The sequence below is a fragment of the Halyomorpha halys genome, unplaced genomic scaffold, assembly GCF_000696795.3.
Source record: "Halyomorpha halys isolate HHAL.00 unplaced genomic scaffold, Hhal_1.1 Scaffold231.1, whole genome shotgun sequence".
Lineage (NCBI taxonomy): Eukaryota > Metazoa > Arthropoda > Insecta > Hemiptera > Pentatomidae > Halyomorpha > Halyomorpha halys.
This window is the reverse complement of record NW_027114318.1, coordinates 1,135,038-1,141,043: the sequence shown is the minus strand read 5'-3', so window position 1 is coordinate 1,141,043 and position 6,006 is coordinate 1,135,038. Positions and strand designations below refer to the sequence as shown.

Sequence of the window (6,006 nt, the reverse complement as noted above, 5' to 3'; positions counted from 1 at the left end):
TCTTTAGCACTATTTCTTGACTTCTATTTTTTCTTAAATTTTCTGTATTTTCAATTATGATGGGAAGAGTTAAAATAGTTTTTATGATATTTGAATCTGCTCAACATGGCCTTGATTCAATGGTCTTGTTGACTGAAGAATACGTACCGCCATCTTGGTTTTGTTTTGAATCACGAATTTATTATGGACAATGAAAAAAGAAGAAAAAAAAATAAAGATAAAAAAAGAAATTTACCAAACACAAACAAGAGGTTTTAGATTGCCCTTCTATAATTAGTCAGCTTGTCAAAGTCAATTTGTTTCATGAAGTTTAGCAAGTCTGTCTTAAATTTAGTAAAAAGTATGTGTTCTGGTTCACGCCAATTACCTTGTTTCAGTATTTCATCTTGTATTAACTGAACTCTTTGTCGGTCATATAGTTTACATTCATAAAGTATATGTTTGAAGTTGTGCACTTGTCTATCTTCATCATACTTGTCAGTCGTCATAATATTAAATCGTTTAAAGTAATATTTTCTGTTACCATGTTCTGTAAGGAATTGTGTCAATGTGTATTCTGTGCTGTGTATTTGTTGTTGGTTGGGGCTTTTGGGCGTAAAACCCTGAGGTCACCAATGCCCACGTTTCTCACTTTATAATTTTATTTCAAGATTTGTAATTCTTTGATTGCTAAATAAGTTTGAATAATTAATTATTTTAGATTTTTTTAATACATATGACAGACTTTTGGGTTTAGATCTCACTCAAAAGATTATTCCTTTTTAAGAAAATTAAAACCATTTATATGTTTTTTTGATCATCATTCAGGGCATCTGAAACACTCGGTCCCACCCCCAATCTACCTAAGTTTATGTAATAGAAATGACATTCTTCAAATATGTGACTGTAAGTACACTGTTGCAGTATTGACATTTTGGCGGTGGTTGCTTATTGATCAGGTATATATGAGTTAAATTTGTATGACCTATTCTCAATCTGGCTATAGCTATCTCCTCCCTGCGATTGGAATGGTTTGATGTGGTCCATGGTTTAATCGTTTTTATAACAGTTTTTTATTTGCTTGGCGGGCTTTCATTCCACATGGCTTGCCAACTAACTAATATTTCATTTTTCATAGGGAGACTTATTTCTTAGGGTGTCAGAATGGCTGCACCCCGACCCGGAATGACAAGTGCTTGTTTGGCTGAAACGTCCGTCAGTTCATTTCCAGCGATCCCCACGTGACCTGGCACCCATATAAAGAAAACAGTTTTTCCCAAGCTTTCAAGTTTCAATTTCTATTGGTGTAATTGTGTATTTTTATGATTGCCAAGTGTTTCGGGTAAATGTTCTTCATGGCTTTTAATGAGCTTAAAGAGTCGGTAATGATAACAATGTTAGTATGTGTCACTGTCATGGAGAAGTGGAGTGCTGAGGCTATTGCATGTAATTCAGCTTTATATACACTGCATAATTTATGTAGTTTTATTTTATGGGTTGAGTTATGTGTGATGAAAGAGGCTGTAGATTTGTTAGATTTTGATCCGTCGGTATATATCAAAAAAGGATCTTGATATTTTGACAGAGACGTGAGAACCTAGTTCTATATTCAGTATGTGACGTACTACCTTTGGGCAATCGGGATAATTGTAGCATTGTATTTGGTAGATGTATTGGTTTGAAGATGTATTTATGTGTAGGATGATCCGTTTGAGGGTATAATTTTGAAATGCAGTTTATCGCCAGTTTTTTCCTTCTGAATAATAGAGGAGGTAGTCCAGCTTCAGAACACAGACTAAGAATGGGGTTTGTTCGAAATGCGCCAGTTGTGATACGTATCTCTGTAGGATGAACCACATCCAGTCTGGTGAGAATCCGGTCTCGGGCAGAGCCGTAAATAAAACATCCATAGTCTAGTTTAGAGCATACTAGGGTCCGGTATAATTTTATCAGTGTGTGTCTGTCAGAGCCCCAAGAGGTGCCGCTAAGCAAGCATAATATATTTAGTTTTTTTAATGTATTGGATTTTAGTGCCAAAATTTACGCTTCCCAATTTAGCTTCCAATCAAATATCACCCCCAGAAATCTGTGGTTATTTGTGTAGGGTATCAAAGATTCACCTAAATAGAGTTCAGGAGATGGTGGGGTTATTCTTTTTCAGGTGAAATGGAAGCATTTGGTTTTCTCAGGTGAGAACTCAAGACCGATTGAAAGTGACCAGTTATTGATTCTATTGATTGCTTCCTGTAATTTATGTTTGATAGTAGTTGTATTTGCTGATCGACAAATAATGGCTAGATCGTCCGCAAATAACAATGGTTTAACACCACTTGGCATGTTAAGTCCCAAATCGTTAATTGCTAGGCAGAATAGAGTTGGGCTGAGAACACATCCTTGCAGGACTCCGCTAATCTGTTCGCATTCATCGGAGAATTCGTATCCTATTTGTACTGTGAAGCGGCGATGTGAAAGAAATTGTTTTATGTATTGGTACATTTGCCCTTTGATTCCAACAGCTGATAATTTTTTGAGGATTATATTATGTTTGATACTGTCAAATGCTTTTTTTAAGATCGAAAAATATCGCGATTGAATGTTGAGCATTAATAAGTGAATATTATCTGTTCTTTCGGAACCAATTGCTTCGTCATAATTATTATTTTTAGTGGAATAATGTATTTCGGAGAAATAGTTGGCAAATGTATTTGCAATTATTGATGGGTTATCTGTCAGTTTTCCGCTAACCGATATAGTGTAACAGGGAATGGAGGGATTTCTTGTAAATTTGTGGACTTAATTCCACACATCAGCTGACGAGGTAAAAGAGTTTATGGAACTAATATATTTTTTCCATGACTCCGCCTTACTTTGTTTGAATATATTGCTACATATAGCCCGGTGCTTTTTATATTCAATAAAGTTTTCCGACGTCATACATTTGGTGAATTTTTTATATGCCTTACGACGTTATTTAATAGCCTTCTTACACATATCTTTAAACCAAGGGACAAGCGGTCTTCTTGGGGATCCCGAAGTCATCGGTATTAAAGCCTTTGCAGCCTTTATAATGTTGTTAGTAAGGGCTTTACAACCTCTATCAGTGTCCATATCAGATGAATGAATTTGTGGTGGGATGGCAAGGGACGTAAAAAGAGTCCAATCTGCTCTTTTAAGCACCCATTTTGGCTTGGTATGTAAATTATTTATTGTTTTAAATTTTATATGAAGTGGCAAATGGTCACTACTGTGTAAATCAGTAAGAACTGTCCAATCTATAGGATAATACAACGTTGGACTCCCGAGTGTAAGATCAATTGCTGTGTAAGTCCCATAGCTAGAGCTAAGGAAAGTATGTTCCCCTGTGTTAAGCAGGAGGAGATTAGTATTGTCTATGAATTTTTCTATTATTTTACCTCGCGTATTAAGGTTTTGAGAACCCCACCGTGGCGAATGGGCATTCATGTCCCCTAAAAGAGCACAGGTTGTGGTAATTCATTAAATATGTATATTAGGTGTTGGTCATCAATTTGACGATCCTGTGGCAGATATAGGTTACATACTATGAAGGTAAAATTCATATGGATTTCAACTGCTATAGCTTGGAGATGAGTATTTATTTGGATCGGTTCGGAATAAAGTGGTTTACGGCAAGGAGTACCCCGTGGTGGCCATGATTTGTATATGGCCCATCTTTCCTATATATTTTTAAATTTCTTTTGTCATGATTTGAGAGATTAGTTTCCTGGAGGGCTATACAAAATGGATTTATTTCTCTAATCAGAATCTTAAGATCATTAAAATGAGTTTTTAATCCGTTACAGTTCTATTGTAATAATGATATAAAAATAATATAAAGGATAGAGAAAAAAAAGTTACTTTACCTGAATAAATAGAGACATTTTTTTAAAAATTAATGAAGTAGATATTAATGGTGATTAAAAATAGGTTTAGTTTAGAATATTTTAGACAAATAAAGATTAAAAAATAAATAAATAAATGAAACAATAATAATAAAAATTATATAGAAATTTTGTAAGAAATATGTAATCAGTTTTAAAATAGAATAATGTGAAAGTAAATATCGACTTTACTTTACTTATTAATCGTATTCCATTTTTTTCTTGGCTCTGTATTCGCGCTTTACTTCTTGTTCTTCTTTCTTTAACTTTCGTCCATTCTCCTTGTGACTTATCTTTACTATCTTGGGGAACAGAGATTTTGTGGTGGATATTTCCGAAGAAGTAGAATTCGGAAAATCTGGAGGAGCCTCCTCTCTTTTGTCCTGTTTTCGGGTGGAAGACCGTGATTTTTCACGGACTTTTTGAGAAAGGGTTGATGGGATATTGGAAACAGAGGGAGAAAGAGAGGGTAAAGGAGGGGAGGGAATAGTGGGGGGAGGTTGGGTTATGGTGGGGGGTTCATAGACCACAGTTGGAGTGCGTCGACTGGCCTCTGAGGACTTCTTAATAATAAGATTACTTTTGCCTTGTTCTTCTGTTTGTATGCTAACACTAACAGTTTTTTTATTTTTAACTATATCAGAAAAAGTTAATTGTGTGGGTAATGGGCATATTAATTCATATTTTTTCTTAGCTGCTATATAGGTAATTTTTTCGGTCTCCATATATAGTCTTAATTTCTTTTTCCTTAATAAAAGTTGGACAAATTTTTGAAAAAGACTCGTGCTCACTGGGACAATTTATACATTTTAAAGGTTTTTCACACTGTATTCCTTCATGTCTATTTTCCCCACAGCAACGGCAAAGTGGATTGCTTTTACATGTCACTTTTGTGTGTCCAAATCGCATACAGACAGTACACCTAATCAGGCTTCTAATATATTGTTTTATGGTAATATTATAAAATCCTATTTTAATTTCGCGTAGAATAGTGGGGTTATTAAACATTAAAAGGTAATTATTGCTATTATGTTTTTCGTTACTTTTAAAATATGTCATTCTTTTAACATCTTCTACATTTTGTCCTTTTAATTCTTCTTTTATTTCCTCTAACGTACAAAAATTTAAATCGGGACACCATATGACCCCTCGGCTCTGGTTTAATTTACTATGCAGCTCTACTTTAATCGGGACTTTATTTAACATTGTTTCACATTTTAATAGTTTTTCCGATTGTGTCTTTGTAAAAACTTCGATTAGGAGGGTTCCATCTTTTAATTTTTTGGCAAATTTGTTTTAAATTTTGTCTTCTTTTGTTTTAAGGGGGGAGACTCAGACATACCGTCTGATTTTATATTTAATAATTAAAATCCAAAAAAAAATATTAACAATAGAAAATTATATATATATCAACTTAAAGAAATAACTAAAGAAAGAGATATACTTTGTAGAAAAAGAAATAAAATAAAATGAATAAATGAAAGTGAAAACTTATCGCTTGTAGACACAAGTACTTAATCCTTTGGAGCTCGATCCGCTAAATGTGTCCTTACGACACAAAGTATAAACACTGCAGTGTATTTGTTTGTGATTATGTAATGTCATTCATAAAGTTTATGTTTGAAGTTGTGCACTTGTCTATCTTCATCACACTTGTCAGTCGTGATAATATTAAATAGTTTAAAATAATATTTTATGTTACCATGTTCTGTAAGGAGTTGAGTCAATGAGTATTCTGTGCTGTGTATTTGTTTGTGATTATGTAATGTTATTCGTGGAATGTATCTGTGAAGGCTAGGTGATTTATTCGAAGCATTCCACATTGTGTTCCAGCTAGCAACATGGTGATGAGATTTCTGATATGGGAGATGGGAGCCTTGCTGTAAGAGGGCTGCATGATTTCATTGCTGGCTGCCTCTTTGGCCAACGAGTCAGCTCTTACGTTACATTTACATGTACTGGCATTCTATTACATTTCCAAGTCTATCTGAACCAGTCCATGCACAACCAACGTTGCCATCCACCCTGCTACCGTCCGTCATATCTACTTTTTTCTAAATAGAGTCATATGTGTTCATCGGTGAAAATACATTTATGTATGATATAGGATGTAGCCATATATATATAT

The 6,006-nt window shown here is 34.3% G+C and overlaps 1 protein-coding gene across 1 annotated transcript in view; it reads right to left on the bottom strand.

Annotated features, from left to right (window-relative positions):
* The window catches only part of LOC106679913 (very low-density lipoprotein receptor), a gene marked incomplete in the record, with an annotated part of 66,885 nt that overhangs the window by 41,499 nt on the left and 19,380 nt on the right, over positions 1-6,006 (bottom strand).